Source organism: Psammomys obesus, unplaced genomic scaffold, assembly GCF_907164565.1.
Source record: "Psammomys obesus unplaced genomic scaffold, mPsaObe1.curated_primary_1811, whole genome shotgun sequence".
NCBI classification, from domain to species: Eukaryota; Metazoa; Chordata; class Mammalia; order Rodentia; family Muridae; genus Psammomys; species Psammomys obesus.
The window spans coordinates 2,991,024-3,014,494 of NW_026596445.1; the positions used below are offsets into that span (position 1 = coordinate 2,991,024).

Below are 23,471 nucleotides of genomic sequence, written 5' to 3' on the forward strand. Positions count from 1 at the left end.
TGTGTGTGTGTGTGTGTGTGTGTGTGTGTGTGTGTGTGTGTGTGTGTGGTGCATGTAGTGTGTGTGTATGATGTATAAATGTGTGTGTCTAGATTACATATACACAAACACACACATACAAACACACATGCACACACATATGCATGCACTTACACACACACACACACACACACACACACACAGTCTCTAGAGGAGAACATTGGTGCCTTCCTCTATCAATTCCAAATTTATCCTTTATGGTAGGTTCTCTCACAGGACTAGAATCTCTACATTTTGTCTAAGTCCCTGGCTGTCTGACCATAGCAATTTGTCTCTCTCTACCCTACACTGCTGAGGTTATAGAAAGGTGCAGCCATTCCTAGTTTATTTACTCTTGTTCTGGGGATGTAAACTTAGTTGTTAATGATTACAGAGGAAGTACTCTTACCTGCTAAGTCTTTTCCCCCTTTCCTTGTCTTCTAATTAAAGCTGTGTTAAGAAAAATGCTAGAAAATGTAGAAATTTTTAAATTTGTTAAATAAAGATTTTACTCAACATGTAATTAAAGTTCAGACTTTGTATTTAGGATCTAGCAAATATTTTTAAACAGAGAAATGGCTGGAACTTTCATTTTCCCTAAAAAGACCACAGTGGTAACAGTTTGAATAGGCTAAAGAATAAAAAATCAATGACTACCTAGGCATGATAGAAAAATAAATAAATAAATGTTGGGATTAGTGACTAATTAAAACATAAGATGTTAATTCCTAGATTTTTTAAATAAAATAACACAGTTATCTGACAGCTATTATTAGTCAATAAACATGGACTGAGAAGAAGACAGTGGATAAGATACTTGCTGCACAAGTATGAGGACATCAATTTGAATTCCTAGAGCTCATGTAAGTCCAGGTACAAAAGCATGCATTTACAATCCTAGCTATGCTGTGATAGGAAGCAATGACAGAAGTGTTTGACAGGAGTCAAACTAGCCTAGAATATGGATAAATGCACAGAAAAAAAAGGAATCATCTTCCTTTCAGTCACACAATGCAGACTTGAGGATTTCTACTGGCTTCCACCCCTGTCACACACATGTACACACATCATGCACATAAGTATCCCCTACATGTATGCTATTAATAAATTCAATTTATGATTTGTAATCCTACAAATCCACAGGCTTTATACTCAATCCTTTAAATGTGTTTAAAATGTGTAACCTGGCTCTCTAGGCCTATAAAGTTTAGCTGAAACTGTAAATCAATTTTTATTAAAATGTGTTTCAGACCATTTTTTATTTCCATGAGTTTTAGTTTTAAAGAAACATTATATTGTTATTACTTGATAATTTTATTTCAATGTTCTTCGAGTCATATTTAATCAACTTAATTAATTATTCAAATGAAAATCTTCCTGTTTACTCATTCCAATTCAAAATTGAAATATTTATTTCTTGTGTCTCAAGAAAATAATGTATATGGCTGGTAGTAATGCAAAAGAATCATGAAACTGTAATAAATGTTTTAGTGGATTATTATAAAATGGAATATATACTTAGAGTATGATATAGTAGCCACTCCTTTGACAGTCATCCTATATGAATAATAACTTATGACCAAATAAAACCTGTTCATAGTTTCCTGTATAATAACCCACAACTCGAAAAACTTCAGATATTTTCCCACTAGTTTACAGATAAATAAACTGTACTACATGCATGACAGGAAATACTACTCAGGAATAAACATGAATGAACTGGAGCTGGAGAAATGGCTCAGCTATTAAGAGCACATATTGCTCAAGTAAAGGAACCCAGTTTGGTTGCAAGAACCCATATTAGGCAGCTCACAATTGCCCATGGCTCTAGTTCTAGGGTATCTTACACTATTTTCTTGTCTCTTTGGGTACCTGTACATGCCCACACACATAATTACAAATAAAATAAAAGTTTAAAAAATAAAGTACTCAATATAAAACCAGACACACTAAATCTATTAGAATAAAAAGTGGGGAAGAGCCTGGAACTCACTGGCACAGGAGATAACTTCCTGAACAGAACACCAACATCACAGGCTCTAAGAGCAATAATCAATAAATGGGACCTCATGAAACTGAACAGTTTCTGTAAAGCAAAGGACACTGTCATTAGAACAAAACGACTACCTACAGATTGGGAAAGGATCTTCACCAACCCTATATCTGACAGAGGGCTAATATCTAGTATATATAAAGAACTGAAGAAGTTAAAAAGCAAAAAATTAAGTAATCCAATTAAAAAATGGGAAACAGAACTAGAGAATTCTCGATAGAGGAATATTGAATGGCAAAGTATCACATAAAGAAATGCTCAACCTCATTAGTCATCAGGGAAATGCAAATCAAAACAACCCTGGGATTTTACCTCACACCCACCAGAATGGCTAAGATCAAAAACTCAAATGACAGCACATGCTGGAGAGGTTGTGGAGAAAGGAGAACACTCCTGCAGTGCTGGTGGGAATGTAAATCTGCACAACCACTCTGGAAATCAATCTGGCACTTTCTTAGACAGTTCGGAATAGCTCTCCCTCAAGATCCAGCCATACCACTTCTAGGCATATATCCAAAAGAGGCTCAAGTACACAATAAGAATATTTGCTCAACTATGTTTGTAGCAGTTTTATTTGTAATAGCCAGAAGCTGGAAACAACCAAGATGCCCCTCAACTGAAGAATGGATACAGAAATTGTGGTACATTTACACAACGGAATATTACTCAACAATATTAAAAAAAAAAAAAAAAAAAAAAACAAGGAAATCATGAAATTTGCGGGGGCAAATTGTGGGAACTGGAAAAGATCATCTTGAGTGAGCTATCCCAGAATCAGAAAGACACACAGGGTATATACACACTCATATAGACATATAATATAGGATAAACCTACTAAAATCTGTACACCTAAAGAAATTAATCAAAAGGGAGAACTCTGACTAAAATGCTCAATCCCCATCCAGAAAGGCAAAAAGGATGGACTTCAGAAGAAGGAGAAAAAAGGGAACAAGTTAGGAGCCTGTTACAAAGGGTTTCTGAATGGCTCTGTCCTGCAGACTATCAAAGCAGATGCTGAGACTCATGGCCAACCTTTGAGCAGAGTGCAGGGAATCTTATGAAAGAAGTGGAAGTTAGGAAGACCTGGAGGTGACAGGAGTTCCACAAAAAGAACAACAGAACCAAAAAATATGAACACAGGAGTCTTCCCTGAGGCTGATACTCCAACCAAGTAGCATGCATGGAGATAACCTAGAACCCCTGCACAGATGTAGCCCATGACAGTTCAGTATTCAAGTGGGTTCCATACTAATGGGAAGAGGGACTGTCTCTGACATGAACTGATTGGCCTGCTCTTTGATTACCTGCCCCTGAGTGGGGAACAGCCTTACCAGGCCGTAGAGGAAGACAATGCAACCACTCCTGATGAGACCTAACAGACTAGGATCAGAAGGAAGGAAAAGAAGATTTCCTATACCAGTGGACTTGGGGAGGGGAATCGTGGAGAAGGAGCAGGAAGGGAGGGGTTGGGAGGGGAGGAGGGAGGGAACTACAGGGGTGATACAAAGTAAATTAAGTGTAATTAATAAAAAAAAATAAAGAACTATGAGTATATAGGAAAAATTGGTGAGTCTCATGGTCAGCAATGAGTCAAATTTTATTTCAAAAGGTCACATTTTAAACTATGGTATGATACTGTTTTATAGTAAGGTCTTTGGGAAGTAGTGATATTATGTGAATGGTACCCTGTTAATAAGAGTAAGGCACTTATGGAAAGAAAACAAAGGTCATATCTCTTTGATTATCCAAAAAACAACTAGCATCAGAACCTGAAAATTTTGATAGCTTTGTCCTAATCTTTTATTATCCAAAACCAATAATAATACATGGCTATTAAGATGCCCGGTCTCTATTAATATATTATGCTAGCCCAAAATGCCTAATTAAATATGACCACCTCATGATGGTGCTGTCTTTTCCAATTTTCTAAAATTATAGTGAAATTAAAAAAAAAAGAGCTAATGTAATTCAAAGCTTGGGAAAGTCCAATTCAAGACTGAAAGGACTTATTATTTTGGGTCTCTTGTAGAGAAGACAAAAGTAAATGATTATGAAAACATGACAAAACAAATTATTTCATTTAATAAATGTGAAGTAAATTAGAAATAGGAAGGGGCCAGGAAATAAAAATTTCTTTCTGTGAACAAATCCTCAAGATCTTGAGATCTAACACTAACTTGTACCAGTTTCTAAATGAATTCATGAGTTCCATGACCAGGCCTGATACACTGATATTTAGGAAACACTTATCTAAAATGGAGTTTACATTTTTGAAAGAATTTTGGAGATGGAGAACAATTATTCTTTGTCAAGAAATAGTGAAAGAAAGGGAGGTTATAATTTTTTTTTGGACTCTTTTTTTTTAATTTTATTTTTTTCTTATCAGTTACATTTTATTAACTCTGTATCAAAGCCGTGTCCTGATCCCTCATTTCCTCCCAGTCCCTCCCTCCCTCCCTCATCTCCACCGTGCCCCTTGCCAAGTCCACTAATAGGGAGGACCTTCTCCCCATTCATCTGATCCTGTTTTATCAGGTATCTTCAGGACTGGCTGCAAAGCTCTCCTCAGTGGCCTAACAGGACTGCTCCTCCCTTGGGGGGTGGGGAGGCCAAAGAGCCAGTCATTGAGTTCCTGTTAGAAATAGTCCTTGTTCCCCTTACTATGGGAAACCAATTGGTTACTGAGCTACCACACCCTACATCTGAGCAGAGGTTCTAGGTTACATTCATACATGGTCCTTGATTGCATGTCAGTCTCAGAAAAGACCCTGTGCCCAGATATATTTGGTCCTTGTGGAGCTCCTATCCTTTCCTCATCAGACTAACTCCCCTTCTTTCTTTTTTTTTTTTTTTTTTAAATCTTTTATTTATTTTTTATTAATTACACTTTATTCATTTGGTATCCCCCCATAAGCCCCTCCCTCCTCCCCTGCCAATCCCACCCTCCCTCCCCTTTCTGCATGCATGCCACTCCCCAAGTCCACTGATAGGGGAGGTCCTCCTCTCCTTCTTTCTGATCTTAGTCTATCAGTTCTCATCAAAAGTGGCTGCATTGTCCTCTACTGTGGCCTGGTAAGGCTGCTCCCCCCCAGGGGGAAGTGATCAAAGAGCAGGCCAATCAGATTATGTCAGAGGCAGTCCCTCTTCCCATTACTATGTAACCCACTTGGACACTGAACTGCCATGGGCTACACCTGTGCAGGGGTTCCAGGTCATCTCCACAAATAGTCCTTGGTTGGAGTAGGAGTCTCTGGGAAGTTCCCTGTGTTCAAATTATCTTGTTCTGTTGCTCTGCTTGTGGAGTTCCCGTTCCCTCCAGCTCTTACTATTTCCCACTTCTTACATAAAATTCCATTCACTCTGCCCATCAGTTGGCCATCAGGCTCAGCATCTGCTTTGACAGTCTATACTGCAGAAGCTTTAGAGGCCCTCTGTGGCAGGTTTCAAGGTGGTTTCCTGTTTTCTTCTGGCTTTCAGAGGCCCTCTGTAGCGGGTTCCGAGGTTGTTTCCTATTTTCGTTTTCTTCTGATGTACATCCTCTTTGCCTTTCAGGATGGGGATTGAACATTTTAGTTAGGGTCCTCTCTTTTGCTTAGTTTGTTTAGATGTACAGCTTTTAGTGGGTTTATTCTATATTGTATGTTTATATGAGTGAGTATATACCGTGAGTGTCTTTTTGCTTCTGGGTCAACTCACTCAGGATGATCCTTTCCAGGTCCCACCATTTACCTGCAAATTTCATGATTTCCTTATTTTTCATTGCTGAGTAATACTCCATTGTATAGATGTACCACAGTTTCTGCATCCATTCTTCAGTGGAGGGGCATCTGGGTTGTTTCCAGCTTCTGGCTATTACAAATAAAGCTGCTACAAACATGGTTGAACAAATGTCCTTGTTGTGTACTTGCGCCTCTTTTGGGTATATGCCTAGGAGTGGTATGGCTGGATCTTGAGGAAGCGCTATTCCTAGTTGTCTGAGAAAGCGCCAGATTGATTTCCAGAGTGGTTGTACCAGTTTACATTCCCACCAGCAGTGGAGAAGCGTTCCCCTTTCTCCACAACCTCTCCAGCATGTGTTGTCCCTTGAGATTTTCATCTTGGCCATTCTGATGGGTGTAAGGTGAAATCTCAGGGTTGTTTTGATTTGCATTTCCCTAATGGCTAATGAGGTTGAGCATTTCTTTAAGTGCTTCTCTGCCATTCGATATTCCTCTGCAGAGAATTCTCTCTTTAGCTCTGTTCCCCATTTTTTAAGTGGATTACTTGGTTTGTTGCTTTTCAGCTTGTTTAGTTCTTTATATATATTGGATATGAGTCCTCTGTCAGATAGAGGGTTGGTGATGATTCTTTCCCAATCTGTAGGCAGTCGCTTTGTTTTGATGACGGTGTCCTTTGCTTTACAGAAGCTTTTCAATTTCATGAGGTCCCATTTATTGATTGTTGCTCTTAGAGCCTGTGCTGTTGGTGTTCTGTTCAGGAAGTTTTCTCCTTCTTTCTTATGATTCCCTGTACTCTGCCAAAGGTTTGGTCATGAGTCTTTGCTTTGAAAACACTGCTAGTTAGAGTTTTTCAAATGCGCTCAGTAGACTCCTGTCAATGTTCACTGCGCATCCCATCTGTCTTTCAAAACGAGGATTGGTAATCTTACCCCATGTCCACTCTCTTGATTATCTTTTTTAGGTGTATAGATTTAATTATGTTTATCATATCTTATAGGTCTATATAAGTGAGTATATACCGTGTTTGTCTTTCTCCTTCTGGGATATTTCATTCAGGATGATCTTTTCTAGATCCCACCATTTGCCTGCAAATTTCATGATTTCCTCTTTTTTGATTGCTGAGTAGTACTCCATTGTGTAAAAATACCACAATTTCTGTACCCATTCCTCCGTTGATGGACATCTGGGTTGTTTCCAGGTTCTGGCTATTACAAATAAAGCTGCTATAAACATGGTTGAGCAAATATCCCTTTTGTGTACTTGAGCAAACTTTGGGTATATACCTAGCAGTGGTATAGCTGGGTCTTGAGGAAGCATTATTCCTAATTGTCTTAGAAAGTGTCAAATCGATTTCCAGAGTTGTTGTACCAGTTTACATTTCCACCAGCAGTGGAGAAGGGTTCCCCTTTCTCCACAACCTCTCCAGCATGTGTTGTCCCTTGAGTTTTTCATTTTGGCCATTCTGAAGGGTGTAAGGTGATATCTCAGGGTCTTTTTGATTTGCATTTCCCTGATGGCTAATGAGGATGAGCATTTCTTTAAGTGTTTCTCTGCCATTCGATATTCCTCTGTCGAGAATTCTCTGTTTAGCTCTGTTCCCCATTTTTTAATTGGATTACTTGGTTTGCTGCTTTTCAGCTTCTTTAGTTCTTTGTATATACTTGATATTAGTCCTTTGTCATATAAAGGGTTAGTGAAGATTCTTTCCCAATCTGTAGGCAGTCGTTTTGTTTTGATGACAGTGTCCTTTGCTTTACAGAAGCTTTTCAGTTTCATGAGGTCCCATTTATTGATTGTTGCTCTTAGAGCCTGTGCTGTTGGTGTTCTGTTCAGGAAGTTGTCTCCTGTGCCAATGAGTTCTAGGCTGTTCCCCACTTTTTCTTCTAACAGATTTAGAGTATCTGGTTTTATGTTGAGGTCTTTGATCCACTTGGACTTTAGTTTTGTGCAGGGTGATAAATATAGATCTATTTTCATTTTTCTGCATGTGGACATCCAGTTGGACCAGCACCATTTGTTGAAGATGCTGTCTTTTTTCCATTGAATGGTTTTGGCTTCTTTGTCAAAAATCGAGTATTCATAGGTGTGTGGGTTTATTTCTGGGTCTTCTATGCGGTTCCATTGATCCTCCTTTCTGTTTTTATGCCAATACCATGCAGTTTTTATTACTATTGCTCTGTAGTACAACTTGAGATCAGGGATGGAGATACCTCCACATGATCTGTTGTTGTACAGGATCGTTTGGAGATTCTGGGTTTTTTGTTTCTCCATATGAAGCAGAGAATCTTTTTTTCAAGGTCTGTAAAGAATTGAGTTGGTATTTTGATGGGAATTGCATTGAATCTGTAGATTGCTTTTGGCAGGATGGCCATTTTCACAATGTTAATCCTACCAATACATGAGCACGGGAGATCTTTCCATCTTCTGAGATCTTCTTCAATTTCTTTCTTCAGAGACTTGAAGTTTTTCTCAAACAGGTCTTTCACTTGCTTGGTTAGTGTCACCCCAAGGTACTTTATGTGGTTAGTGGCTATTGTGAAGGGTGTTGTTTCCCTAATTTCTTTCTCGGCCATTTTGTCTTTGGAATACAGGAGGGCTCCTGATTTTCTGAGTTGATTTTGTATCCTGCCACTTTGCTGAAGGTGTTTATCAACTGGAGGAGTTCTCTGGTTGAATTCTTGGGGTCGCTCATATATACTATCATATCATCTGCAAATAGTGACACTTTGACCTCTTCCTTTCTGATTTGTATCCCCTTGATCTCCTTTAGTTGTCTTATTGCTCTGGCTAGGACTTCAAGTACTATGTTGAAGAGGTAGGGAGAGAGTGGGCAGCCTTGTCTTGTCCCTGATTTCAGTGGGATTGATTTAAGTTTCTCCCCATTGAGTTTGATGTTGGCTATAGGCTTGCTGTATATTGCCTTTACTATGTTTAGATATGTGCCTTGTATTCCTGATCTCTCCAAGACTTTAAACATGAATGGGTGTTGGACTTTGTTAAATGCTTTTTCGGCATCTAAGGAGATGATCATATGGTTTTTCTCCTTCAGTTTGTTTATGTGGTGGATTACATTGATGGATATCCGTATGTTGAACCACCCTTGCATGCCTGGGATGAAGCCTACTTGGTCGTGGTGGATGATATCTTTGATGTGTTCTTGGATTCGGTTTGCAAGTATTTTATTGAGTATTTTTGCGTCAATGTTCATAAGAGAGATAGGTCTGAAGTTCTCTTTTTTTGTTGGGTCTTTGTGTGGTTTAGGTATCAGGGTGACTGTTGCTTCATAGAATGAGTTTGGTAATGTACCTTCTGTTTCTATTTTGTGGAATAGTTTCAGGAGAATTGGTGTGAGCACTTCTTTGAAAGTCTGGTAGAATTCCACGCTGAAACCATCTGTCCCAGGGCTTTTTTTTTTACAGGGGAGACTGTGAATGACTGCTTCAATTTCCTTGGGGGATATAGGGCTCTTCAGTCTTTCTACCTGATCTTGACTTAATGTTGGAAGATGGAATCTATCAAGAAAATTGTCCATTTCATTTAGATTTTCAAATTTTTTGGCATATAGGCTTTTGTTGTATGACCTAATGATTGTTTGAATTTCCTCTGTGTCTGTAGTTATGTCACCCTTTTCATCTCTGATTTTGTTGATTTGGATAGATTCTCTCTGCTTTTTAATTAGTTTGGCTAAGGGTTTGTCTATCTTGTTGATTTTCTCAAAGAACCAGCTTTTTGTTTCATTGATTCTTTGAATAGTTTTATTTGTTTCTAATTGATTGATTTCAGCCCTGAGTTTGATTATTTCCAGCCTTCTGCTCCTTTTGGCTGTATCTGCTTCTTTTTTTCTAGGGTTTTCAGTTGGGCCATTAATTTGTTTGTATGTGATGTTACGGATTTCTTCTTGTAGGCACTTAGTGCTATAAATTTTCCCCTGAGCACTGCTTTCAATGTGTCCCACAAATTTAGGTATGTTGTGCCTTCATTTTCATTGAATTCTAGGAAGTCTTTAATTTCTTTCTTTATTTCTTCCTTAACCCAGCTGTCATTGAGTATTAAGTTGTTCAGTTTCCATGTGCGTGTAGGCTGTTTGTTATTTCTGTTGTTGTTGAGGTCCAGCTTAAGTCCATGGTGGTCCGATAGAATACAAGGGATTATTTCAATCTTTTTGTATCTGTTGAGGCTTTCTTTATGACCAACTATATGGTCTATTTTGGAGAAGGTTCCATGAGGTGCTGAAAAGAAGGTATACATTGGGGACCGCCAGTGATAGAACTTGCTGCTAGACCTTATTGCGCTGGACCCAGGATAATCTCAGGACGTGTAGAATGACCACAGTCCCAGATCCCGAGCTGTAGTTTGTTTGCTAGGAGCGGCTGGCAGCACTGGAGTTCCGGCACTGTGAAGCCACTGTGAGCCTCTTTATCCTTCTGCTCCGCTGTGGCAGGGTGATGGTGGCGTTTGGCGGAGTGCTGGAAAGGATTGGGTTTTCTCAGCCCCGATCTCGGGTTGCGGTACAGACAATGTGGTCTGTGGCAGATTCTGCTGGACACCTCCTGCCTCCCCGGAAGGGGGAGTAGGGATTTTGAGCTGGGCGCGCAGCTGCAATCAGTGCGAAGTGCAGGAGCTCAATTATGATGGCGGCAGGTACCTGCCGTGGTTGGAGAGACCTTCCAGGGAAAGACTGGGCGACCCTTGAGCTGTCTGGCAACTTTCCTTCCCCATGGGGTTTTTTTGCGACTGGGACTCCCAGCCTTAGGCCCCCTTGTGCCTACCAATCAGCCTGAGAAATTGATCATGACAAGCAGGCTTGTGGCACCAGCCTGGAGACCCAAAGCCCGCGTTGCCGGGTTCTCTTCCGGGTTCTAGCTGGGCATCCGAGAGTGGACCCGACCGCTTCCCACGCCGTGGGAGCCTCCCCTCACCTGGGAAACACGATTGATCGCTGTTGTTTTAGGGCCCAGAGTTCAGTCTCCTGGTCGCTGCACAGAGTGTGTTGTCCCGCTTCTCAGACAAGGTGTTCTCCCGGTGCCGCCATCTTGGCCCCTCCTCGGGAGGTTATAAATTTAAAATTAAATGATTGGGTCTGTCTTCATCATAATGATGATTAACACATGAGTACATATTGAAATATATAACACGGAACAATATATGCATAGGCTGTATCCCAGAAAATTTCTTACCTTAAATGATAAGATATTTAAAAGAATTATCCTTCAGGCTAGTTTCATGGACAGGTAATCTATGAATTTTCATGGGACTTCATAAAAAGAAAACTTTTGAGATTTCATTAATACTCTGCTATGTTGAAACAAGAAAACACAAATTCATTTTCTATGGGGTTTTATGATTTATGCCCTTTTTCTAATTGCCATAGGTTATTTAAGGCAGTATAAAAATTTATTTTTAGATATATTTTAGAAAAAGTTTCTTATTTTTTTAAACTTTTATTAATTACACTTTATTCATTTTGTATCCCCCCATAAGTCCCTCCCTCCTCCCCTCCCGGTCCCACCCTCCCCCCCCTTTCTGCATGCATGCCCCTCCCCAAGTCCACTGATAGGGGAGGTCCTCCTCTCCTTCTTTATGTAAGAAGTGGGAAATAGTAAGAGCTGGAGAGGACAGGAACTCTACAAGGAGAGCAACAGAACAAGAAAATTTGAACACAGGGAACTTCCCAGAGATGCTGCATCCTTGAAACCTATATCTCCAGGATAGCTATTCTCTTCCCATAAACAGTGAAATATCTCAAGAAGTCCTTCTCCTGAGGTGCCAAGACTTCTGACAGGGAGCACTGAAGCATATTTTCTTAAATGGTTCTGCTTTTATTTCTGAAATGCTGTAAGATAGCAATGGCATGATTCTGACAGTATATTCTCAATGTTACAACAATATAAACACAAAAAATAAAAATAGTTTGATGATTCTTGGTTGGAGAATCAGTCTCAGAAAAGACCCCTGTACCCAGATATATTTGGTCCTTGTGGAGCTCCTGTCCTTTCCAGGCCTAACTAACTCCCCCTTCTTTCATATATTTCTCTGCACTCTACCCAAGGTTTAGTTATGAGTCTCAGCATCTTTGATACACTTTGATACACTGATATATGCTTTGATACACTGCTAGGTATACTGCTAGGTATAGTCTTTCAGAGGCCCTGTATTGTAAGCTCTTATCCTGTTTCTTGTTTTTTCCTACTTCCAATGTTCATCTGATCTGTCTTTCTAAGTAAGGATTGATCATCCTACCCTAGGTCCTCCTTCTTGTTTAGCTTCTATAGGTGTCCAGATTTTAGTATGTTTATCCTATCTTATAGGTCTAGTATCCACTTATAAGTGAGTATATACCATGTGTGTCTTTCTGCTTCTGGGATACCTCCCTCAAGATGATCTTTTCTAGATCCCACCATTTGCCTGCAAATTTCATGACCCGAAGAAGATGAGAGTAACACAAGGCCCAAATATATCTGGGCTCAGGGGTTTTTCTGAGATTGATTCTCCAACCAAGGACCATGATTGGATATAACCTAGAACCCCTGTTGTTTGGATATAACCTAGAACCCCTGCTCAGACGTAGCCCACTGCAGCACAGCATCCAAGTGGGTTGCCTTAGCAAGGGGAACAGGGACTGTCTCTGACATGAAATCAGTGGAGGGCTCTTTGACCCGCCACCCCAGAGGGAGGAGCAGCCTTGCTAGTCCATAGAGGAGAACACTGCAGTAAGTCCTGAAGAGACGTGATAAACTAGGGTCAGATGGAAGAGGAGGAAGATTTCCCCTATCAATGGACTTAGAGAAGGGCAGGGAGGGTGGGATTGGGAGGCAATGAGGGAAGGGGCTACAGCTGGGATACAAAATAAATAAACTGTAATTAATAAAAAATAAAAATTTAATTAAAATATAATTTGATGAAGGTAAAGCAGTGAAATACTTGGGGAAGAAAGGTTTAAGGTAAAGGAGTATGGAAAAAAGTAGAGGCGGAGGAAAGCTTACAAAAATGGAAGGTTGTTTAAAAGGTGATATGGAGATATAGTATACCAAATCCCAATTAAAAATATAATTGGAAGTATAGCAGAATGCTTATAATAAAAAAGAAAGAGGTAATACTAGTGATTAAAAGATTAACTGGGAATGAGTATAAGTGTGGAAGAAATAAATGATTACCTCTTATGTACATGCACTCATTCACAAACATACATACATTAATTGACAATAAATCAAAAACACATAGTTATTTGTAAAGAAATTTTAATTCAGCAATGTGGTACACTGGCTAGAATACGAACCATTAATTCCTCTGGCTAGAATACAAACACGCCTCAGGTACACACCTTTAATTCCCAAAAAATAATGTCTAATGGAGGAGCAGACAAAGTGACAAATTATAGAAAGATTTGACAGGATGAGTCAGAGAAAGGATATGCCAAACTCTTATAAGAACAGAAAAGAATGAGAGCTACCTAAGAGCAGTGTAGGCAAGAAAGCAGACATGAGGTAAGATGATCAGTGCTCAGTTAGAAAGACAAATGAGATGTGCATTGGACGTATGACAGGAGTCTACCACAGAAGGCATCTGAAAGACCCTACCAAGCAGCGTTTCAAAACAGATACTAAGACTCATAACCAAATGTTCGGCAGAAGGGGAGTTAGTATGACAGGGAAAGGATGGGAGCCCCACAAGGACCATATATATCTGGGCACTTGGGTCTTTTCTGAAACTGTTTCTCCAACCAAGGACCATGTATAGATATAACCTAGAACCTTTACTCGGACAATGCTCATGGTAGCTCAATAACCAATTGCTTTCCCATAATAAGGGGAACAGGGACTTTCTCTGACAGGAACTCAATGGCAAGCTCTTTGACCTCCAAACCCCCCAAGGGAGGAGCAGTCCTGCTAGGCCACAGAGGAGGACTTCGCAGCCAGCCCTGAAGATACCTGATAAAACAGGGCCAGATGAAAGGGGAGGAGGTCCTCCCCAATCTGTGGACTTGGAAAGGGGCAGGGAGAAGCTGAGGGAGGGAGGGTGGGATTGGGAGGTAATAAGGGAGCGAGATACAGCGGGGATACAGAGTTAATAAAATGTAACGAATAATAATAAACAATAAAAATACAGTGTTAAAAATAAATTTCTTTCTAAAATTAAAAAAAAAAAAGAGCAGTGTAGGCAAAAGTAAAGTCCAAGTATATCAAAGTTCTCAACATAAAACCATACACTCTAAATTTGTTTAGAAGAAAATGTGGGAAATCATTGGCATAGGAAGCAACTTCCTTAACAGAAATCAACAGCACAGGTTCTAAGATGAAAAATCAATGAATGGGACCTCATGGAATTGAAAATCTCTCTAAAGCAAAGCAAACAGTTAACAGAACAAAATGATATCCTATACACTGGGAAAAGATCTTTACCAAACCTACATCTGATGGTGGGATAATATCCGGAAAATATAACAAACTCAAATTGAACACCTAACAAACCAAATAATCCAATTAAAAATGGGGTACAGAGCTAAACAGATAATTTTCAACAGAAGAATTTTGAATGGCAGAGAACCACTTAAAGAAATGCTCAACGTCCTTAGTCATCAGGGAAATACAAATCAAAACGACTCTCAGATTCCACCTCACAGCATCAGAATGGCTAAGATCAAAAATTCAAGTGACAACACATACTGGAGAGGATATGGAGAAAAGGGAACCCTCTTCCATCCACCACTTTGGAAATCAATCTGGTGCTTTCTCAGAAAACTGGAAATAGTGCTACCTCAAGACCCAGCTATACACTTCATAGGCATATATCTGAAAGATTCTCAACCATAAAACAAGGATATTTGCTCAGCTTTGTTCACAGCCGCTTCAGCTTCATTCATAATAGCAAAAATCTAGGAACGACCTAGATGTCCCTCAAATGAAGAATGGGTACAGAAACTGTGGTACATTTACACAATGAAATCTATCAAAAACAAGGAAATTGTGAAATTTGCAGGCAAATGGTGGAAACTAGAAAAGATCATTCTGAGTGAAGTAACAGATTCAGAAAGACACACATGATATATGCTTACTTATGAGTGGATATTAGCTAAATAATCTAGAATAAATATGTTCAATTTATAGTCTTAAAGCAGGTAAGCAACAAGGAGAACACTAGGCATGAGGCTTAATCCTCATTCAGAAGGTCAAACAGGATAGACATCAGAAGTAGGAAAAGACAGGGAACAGGACAATAGCTACCCACAGGAGGCCTCTGAAAGACTCAACCCATCAGGGTATCAAAGCAGATGCTGAGAGTCATAGCCAAACTTTGGGCAGAGTGCAGGGAATCTTATCAAAGACAGACCTGTAAGGGACAGGAGCTCTACAAGGAGACCAAGAAAGAAAAAAAAAATCTGGCCTCAGGGGATCTGGCAGAGACTGATGAATCAATCAAGAACCATGCATGGCGAGGACCTATACCCCCCACTAAGATGGAGCCCATGGGTAGCTCAGTCTCCATGTGGGTTTGCAAGGGGAGCAGGGGTAATGACTGTCATCTCTTCCTGATGAGGTGGCCTTACTAGACCACAGAGAAAGATGATCCAGATGGTCCTAATGAGAACTGATGGGCTAGGTCAGATAGTAGGGGAGGAGGACCTCCCCTATCAGTGAACTAGAGGAGGGATATAAGGGTGAAAGAAGGAGGGCCCATGAGACCAGGAGGAGATGAGGGAGGAAGCTACAGTCAGGACACAAAGTGAATAAATTGTAATAAATAATAATAATAATAATAATAATAATAATAATAAATTAAAAATATATATGAAAAAATTATTTCATCCTTTACCTCATAAATTGATGAAGAATGCAATACATTTTTTATCAGAAAGTTATTCATTCTAGATATTAAGATGCCTTTGTAAATAGAAGTTAGGCAATATGAATTGCTTAGAAGTATTTTCCTACCATTTATCTAAAAATCAATACTACTGTTCCTTGATAATTGTGAATAAATACAAAGCAATAATGTCAAAACAGACCTAGACTCTCATTTTCTTTTTTCAATCTATCAAGAAACTTTAAATTAAAAATAAGTATTTTATCAGTCACCTGGTTGTACCATGGGCTACATGCAAATAGTGAATGCTTTCTGGCCATTGGAAGCCAATCACATACCTAAATTTGCTCAGTGAAGAAAAGTGTAATTCAATCAAACACCAGTAAATTCACTTTACTTTGAAAATAAGTTTTCAATTTCAATCAAATAACTACTAACTAAAGATGTTTCAGAGAAAAATACTAAGCAATATTTTCCAGCCATTTAATGTAGTGGCTGTAGACATTTACACATCACATTGGCAAGAACAGTGTAGTGATTTGCATGTGTAATTGCCATTTTGTTGACTTTGACTGGTTTGTGTCTGAATTTATAAATGAGTAAAATAATGTTGCTAAATGTCACTAAAAGGGACTAGTGGACTTGACATTTTACTAATGGAAGTATTTACTTTAATAAATTACAATAAAATTATAAACTGTCAACTGCTTTTCAGCTCAGATTTTTTTTTCAATTTTTTTTGTAATTGTCTATAAACTATTGACTTTTAAACTTGACTGAAATAATATCCATTTTTGCTTATAAACTACTTAATATAGGACACTATAGTATACTAGGTTAAGTGGAAGTGGTACCTGAAATAAAGAACTAAAATTCCACTACAGTTATAATAACGTTTAAAATATCTATATAAAAAAACCTTAATGAAGTAGAATATAAACACAGGCAAAGATTTTATACAGTTAAAGAATCTATTGTTTTAAAATATGCTCAAATATGTTTTGCATATTATAATACCATATATTAAGATATGATAAATTAAACAAAATTCTGGAACTTTATAAATGTAGTTGTGAGTATAGAAGTCCTGTTTGTGTGAATTCTAATTAGAAATCTGTGATGAGAAATTTTTATATCACATGTATGGTTATATTCCCTTGAGAAAAATAAAATAATAACAATTTAAAAAAATTGAAAATGAGACACTATTCTAGCCTGATAAATGTCTGACTTCCTTTTCTGTGTTCTGGATTTTTGTTGTGTTATTGTTACAATTCTTTACAGGTAATCTTCTATTGGAGACTGAAATAACTTATAAAATAAATGTGTAGGTGGCTGCAAGTACAGTCAAGTAATAATCTGAATAATTGTAGAATTTGGGTCATTCATATTATATCTGCATGATTGGTTGTTATTATTATACTCTGGTTTTATTAATGTTTTATATTTCTAGCAGGTATCTGATATTTATTTCATAGCTATTAACATTAATGAGAGAACACATTCTTCCAATGAGAGACATGTCCTGAGGCAAGAAAGTCCAAAATAAGTGGAAATCAAAACAAACAAAAACAACAAAAAATCAAAACTAGAACAACAATCCATGTTTTCTTGATTACTTTACAATAGCTTTTAATTTGTGAACTGTGCATTAAAGACTGTGCTTTGCTGCATTCTTTGGAATACATTACACTTTTTAGTCAGGGACTATGTCATAAATGTAACTCCTGGATCCTGTGGTTTTAATAAAGACCTTAAATTGTTATTTGCTATGAAGGAAAGAAAGATGGAACTCAATCTGCATCTATAATGTTATTCCTTTGTTGTATATCACCACCAATGTTTCACAAGATTTTTCTTCAGTTTCTATCAGCAATTTTTTTCACTCATGTCTAAATATGAATTATTTGAACAAATTCTTTCCTATATTTAAAACTATTTTCAAAATGTGAACTTGAGGAAAATGTAAATGTTCATTGGAGCCTACATCTTTGGGATTCCAACTTATACAGAAGACTAGCTGAAATGCCCAGTCTTGTGGGACTGAGCAACTACTAGGTTCGTGGACTTTCCATTCACAGCTTGTCATTGTTAGATTAGTTGAAATGCAGTCTATAAATCATTCCAATAAATTATCTATCTATCTATCTATCTATCTATCTATCTATCTATCTATCTATCTATATATATATATATATTTATATATATATAATGGTTTCAGGGTTAAGGTGATCAAATTTAAGACATTAGACTTTTACCTATAGTACTAGCATACTGGACTTAGATGATGGTGTTTAAAATGTCTAATTGTAAACAAGGTGTGTTTCTCCTTATAAACATGTGCAAACACACACACACACACACACGTCTTTACGGGAATGGTTTTATGCAGCTCACATCAGGTGCATTGGCACATGCCTCTATTCCCAAAATTTGTTTCACAACTTTGAGGCTATTGATGGCTACATCGTCAATTCAAGGCCAGTCTGAACTACATGGTATCAAATCAAGGTCTGTGAATATAGCTGACTGGTAGAGACCTTTTCTATCACGTCCTGAGTTCAACACCAGCACTGCAGTAAAAATGAATGCACATACATTTGGGATCATAGCTGCAGTAACATGGGTAAGAAAGGAATCTGATTGGAGGAAGTGCTGAATTCCCCTGCTCCCTCTTATTCATGAACCAGCATAACAGATGAGACTCTGGTGAAGTCAGCACAGACTTTAGGGTCACCATTGCTGAGGCTTGCCCAAACAAGCCTGTAACAGTTTTCTGATGAGAAAAAATAATGTATCCATTGCAAGAATATAAGCAAATGTGTTCAGTATTTCCCCGTGTGAAAAATGCAGATAGGCAGAAATTAGTTATAAATGTTGAAAACATTTTATTCTGTAACTACTGACAATAAACAGCTCAAACGGCATGTGTACCATAACAGAACATCTTAAAGTGAAAATGAGATAAAAAGTTTGGAGGCATGGTTGAAAGGAGAAGGGGATAAAATATAATGGTCTGGTCAGTGTAAGTGTGATTTAGGCTAGCTGTGTCTGCTAGCTTGTAGTTTACAAAGCTTGGATTCTATCTTCCCAAGGAGACTGGAAGTCTTGATGATTATGGTTCAAAGAAAAAGCTCTCAAATATTTGAGAGATATGCCTTTGAGTTGCAAGAGGTATTTCATCACAGTTGTAAAAACTTTTTAGTAAATGCACTGAGAAATTGGAATCTGGTGCCTGTCATCATGTGTTGGCTAGAACAAATAGTCCATTATCTTTCTGAACTTTCTCAGGCAGAAATTTAATGGTTATATGGAGTCATAGTGAGGACACAGCCTATGCTGTTAAAAGTAATATGAAAATTTGGTAAAGTCTCATAGTATAGGAGTTTGGAGAGAGAGGACAAGCAGATATAATGTCTCACACCTACATAAGGCAGAAAGGAGTCTAAAAAGGAGCTAAGCCAAAGGTCTCAGATAAATGGAACTAGAAATAAAGATTCTGAATATAAAAATGCAAATATGAAAAAAGAGTATCTATTTCTGGAAAGAACAAATCATTGAGTATGGACACCTTCAGAGATAGCAGTGCCTTACCTGAGCCCTAAATATAAAGTAGGGAGGACAGTTTTCACATGGAATCAAGTAAAGTAAATATTTCATAATTTTCAAAGTCCAGGCCTAAAACAAAGCAAAAACCCACACACCAGATTTAAAATAATCCTCTAATTAATTAAGAGGTGAGTATATGAGCCACTTAAACAGGAATAAAAAAAAAACCCTCATAAAGTTTATTCAAGAAAGTGAGATTTTCCAATAACAATTAAACTTAGGTGATAAGTGCATATATGAAAGGCAGAATTCCAGGACATACTTTATATGATTAATAACAATTTTTAATATATATATATACATACATATATTACTCTTTAAATTATGAACACAAAAATACATATTAAAAAAAACTAACCCATAGGAAGATGCACCAGAGATTGGCTTATACTCATTTCATAACGTCTGGTGCATCATGGAAGGGAATTGGGGAAGTAGGAGCAGCTTGAACAAAGGTTATTTTCAGAGGTTCTGACATTTTGTTTAGTCTGAAACAAAAGTGACACCAGAGACATTTGTTAACACTGGGTAATAGTAAATTCTGGGTTATCTTGTATTCAGTATTTTTAGTACTGTTAAAAATATTTGTAAAGGTAGCTGAGTCTGTCTGAATATGTATACAGTCTGGATGACAAACTATAAGGTAAGGTTCATTTCAGAAAACGAGGTAAGAAGATGGTCCATAAGGCAAATATATTTATAATCAAAATAATCAGGGGTAGAAAACTTGCCTTGCAATTTGTTGGCTGCAGTACAGTAAGAGCAACTTGCTTTTAAATTGGAATCTTCATTGTTTATTTTCATACTGCAGACTTTAGTTCATATAATTGCTATTATGATAGTCAATAATGAGTGAAAACTTCTTTAAAATGTATTTCGAAATCTATTACGGACACATATTATGTATTTCAAGTACATTCTGATTCCCCAAATACTTCATACAAATCTATTAATGAAGCAGTAATGAATTTAATGTTTATTCTGGTAAAAAGAAAAATACCACAATTTTGGAGATCTGAGTAATGAGTAGAGTGGGACGGAAAAATCACGTATCTATGATTTATGAAGATTTCCTCAATATTTAGAGCTTTCTAGGACTTCATTCATATTATGTTAACAGTTATGGAATAGTAGGCACAAACATGTAAAACATTTTGAGGTAAGACATAAGGTAGTATTTGATATTATCTGTGATAAAATTGCTCTTTCTAAACGTGCTGGAGAAAACTGTGTGTGTGTGTGTGTGTGTGTGTGTGCGCGTGTGTGTGTGTGTTAGTAAGTACTATCTACCTGGACAAGAAGTATAATAAAGTCATTTTTATGTTATTATCTTAATAGTATACAAATATTAACACTGAGAGTAATCTCTCATTTGATTTAAAGTATAGTACTATCTCAAAGTTCCTTCTACCACAATTCTGATTAGATTGACTTCTACTATTGAGTATTAATAAATTGTAGAATAATTTCTATTATTTTTTCACTGTAAAAGTTTTTATTGAGATGCTATCAGCTGTACAAATTGCTTCTGGGATTAAGCATCTTCCTTCTTGGCAAAGTGGTCTTTCGTGAGTGGACCCATGAGTGTTTTCTTCTCCTCCATAGTCTGGAAATGACCAAGGCCAAACTTGGAGGCGGTGTTGATGAATTTCAGGTCAATTTTGTCCAGAGCTCGCCATTTGGTCTGCACTAGCAAGGACTTATGCTTCTTGGTTCCCATCACACAGGCTTTGAGCATGACAAAGTCATTGGTTAATTTACTGTCATGGACAAAGCCACCCATACTTTTGTCAGACACGTCAGTCTTAGATGCATTGTTCCTGATCAGTTTACCATCTTTGATTAGGTAGCTTGACCAACCTTGTAAATCTTCTCGTTAAACTGTTCAATAATGATAGCCTTTCTGCACAGCTCTTGACACAGAGAAGGCCACATGGGCAGGGTGCTAGGCTACAATACAGGCAACTTTGTGCAGCCCTTGATGGGTCTTGTGAGGCAGTTTCATGGTAAGCCAACTGGTCACTCCTTTGTTTACTCCTGTAAACTACATGGTTTACAGGAATCTGCTGCTCCATTTTCTCTCATGCCCAGACTTTCATCTGAACCACAGTACCCCGGTTCATCTGATTCCCATCAAGTGCGTCTTCTTCTGGCACCGAGGAAGCAGAGGCATCTGAGTGTGGGTAATTATGTAGATAACTTGGCAGTACTTCTTCATACTGTTGAAGTCCTTCCCCAGCTAATTCTTCCCCATGTAGTCCTGCCATTTCTTACAGTATTTGGTGAATGCCTTCTTAGATTTGTGCTAATTCTTTTTATGTTCACCACTGATATGCTCAGCAAATGCTGTCTTGAAGGTTAGGAGGCCTCTTGAGGTTTCTACGTACCCCACAATGCCCACAATGGAGTTTTAACAATGATTACAGCCTCCAAGACTTCTTTCTTGATCACTTCAGATCCTGGCCTGTCAACTTCCCACCTTGTAGCTTAGAAAGGCTGTGAGGTGAACAGGCTTGGAAGGGCCATCCTTGGAGAAGCACTTCACTTTCTGAATGTGGACGGCTGCACTTCTGAGGCAAGAAGCCCAATGACCCATGCCTGGGAACAGAGAATTTTCTGTGAGACATTTCTCCATCACAGGCTGCTGATAGAGCTAGGTTTTATTATTTAAACCTTATATTTAAATTTATATTTCTGAGTGTAATCTGCATTTTGATCTGAAATAGAAATTCATCATTTAAATAAACCAAATGTGAAAACATATTTATCAATATTACATATTAGCAATTTATAAATATCTGTCTCTATTTTATTAAATTCTTCATTTTAATACTGTTGAAGATACTGGGAACAAAATAAAAGGAAAATGAAAAATAATATTTCATTACTTATAATTACAATTCTTGATAATCATTACTTTGTGTGTCTGATTTTATCGTTGATTTTTTTATTCAATAATATGTGTGAGTGAGATCATGAAATATGAGCATTATGGGCCTGGAAGATTTCACTTGCGAAAATGGTTACCCAGTTCATTCAAGCTTTACAATATTATTTTATTATTTTTTGACACTGAATAGCTCATTGTTTTGCATATTACATTTTCAGTGACACAATAAAAGGCACCCACGGTTGTTTTTATGTCTTGTTTAACAATTTTTGGAATTAGTCGAGATTTATGTGGCATACAAACTTTCTTATCTTTGAATACATAAACAGTTATGAAACTGTTAAATCACATGGAACCAATCTCAATTTTTGCAAAACAAACATAAGTTAATTTTTTGTATAATAGATAAGAAAATTTAGCTGTCCAAATCTATACAATATACTTTTTTATGGCCTTTATCTTTTATTCAATATCAGAATTATGCTTTCATTATTACTAAAATCAAGTTTCATGTATAAATATGTGAGACATTAACAATTTATTAAATTTGTTTAAAATACTTATTCAACAAAGATATATATGATTTCCCCTTTAAAATCCTGTTAATAACCACTAGATAGGAGATCCAAGATGGCAACAACCAGCGCACACCATATCTGAGGGGCAGAAGATCTGAAACTCCGAAATTGGTGAGTGCAGGGACAGCTGAACCCAAAACAATGACACCGAGGCTTCTGGGGAAAAAGGGGGACAAACCTTTTGTCCCCTTTGGATACAGGTCAACCATGAATGGACATCTCTGTGGACTTCTCCCGGGGACTCAATTCCCAGGCACTTACCAGTAATAGGTGGAGGCAGCAGTGGAGGCACTGAAGTCAACAGCAAAGGCGGCTGAGGCAGCAGAGGCAGCCCTCAAGTGCACGCAGCTCATTGAAAAGAGCACAGTGCTGGCTGCTCCAAGCACAGAATTCCCTGCTTGAGCTTTGAGACAGAGAACACTCAATTATTCGGCATTTCCTCATGGCAGGCTTCTCTTCTCTCTCCTTGGTGGAGGCAGAGACAGCAGAGGCGGCCCATAGCGCCCTACTCAGAGCTCAGAGTCCAGCCCGCTATGCCCACAGCTCTTAGCACAGAGTGCAGAGTCCGACCCACAAGACCCATCACAGAGTGTAGACCACAGAGATATTCAGGAAATTAGCGCAGGTGCATTGTGCCCACAATCTGTGTCTGCTAAAAGTGCTAGCATCCACACTCTCTCCCCCACATCCCAAGAACTACACTCTCTAGCAATGTCTCCTTCAAGACAAACTTACAGACACACACATGCTTGCTTGCTTCCCCACAATATCGATTCTGTGCCAGTGGCCTTTCCTCCCTTAGG

At 38.1% G+C, this 23,471-nt stretch overlaps 1 pseudogene; it reads right to left on the bottom strand.

Moving 5' to 3' along the window:
• Nucleotides 1-20,734: 20,734 nt before the first annotated feature.
• LOC129669864 (60S ribosomal protein L3-like) lies at nt 20,735-21,827 on the bottom strand (annotated as a pseudogene).
• Nucleotides 21,828-23,471: the final 1,644 nt, after the last annotated feature.